The following is a 386-nucleotide window of genomic DNA, read 5'->3' on the forward strand; positions in this document are numbered from 1 at the left end:
GGGGCTGGGAATGTGGGAATCCCGGCCCTGTGCGCTGAGCCGGGCGGCGGGGGGGAGACCCCGGTGTGCTGCTGGGGCGGGGGGGGGAGGGAAACAGCCGAACTCCTTCCCTGCTTCCCAGCGCCCCTCAGGAGGGTGGGAGGCGGGATCAGGGCCGCGGAGGTGAGGGAGGGAGTGGGACATCTCCCTGGGGGGGAAAGGCTGAGGGAGCTGGGCCTCTTTGGCCTGGAGGAGACTGAGGAGCAGCTTCGTCAGTGTTTGCAGTATGTTCAGAGCAGTGTCAGGCTAGAGCCGGGCTTTGTGCAGTGATTCCCGGTGACAGGACAGGGGGCACTGGGTGCAAATGGGAGCACAGGAGGTTCCATGGGAATGTCAGGAAGAACTTT

Source organism: Chaetura pelagica, unplaced genomic scaffold, assembly GCF_000747805.2.
Source record: "Chaetura pelagica isolate M959 unplaced genomic scaffold, ChaPel_1.0 scaffold17, whole genome shotgun sequence".
In the NCBI taxonomy this organism is placed as follows: domain Eukaryota; kingdom Metazoa; phylum Chordata; class Aves; order Apodiformes; family Apodidae; genus Chaetura; species Chaetura pelagica.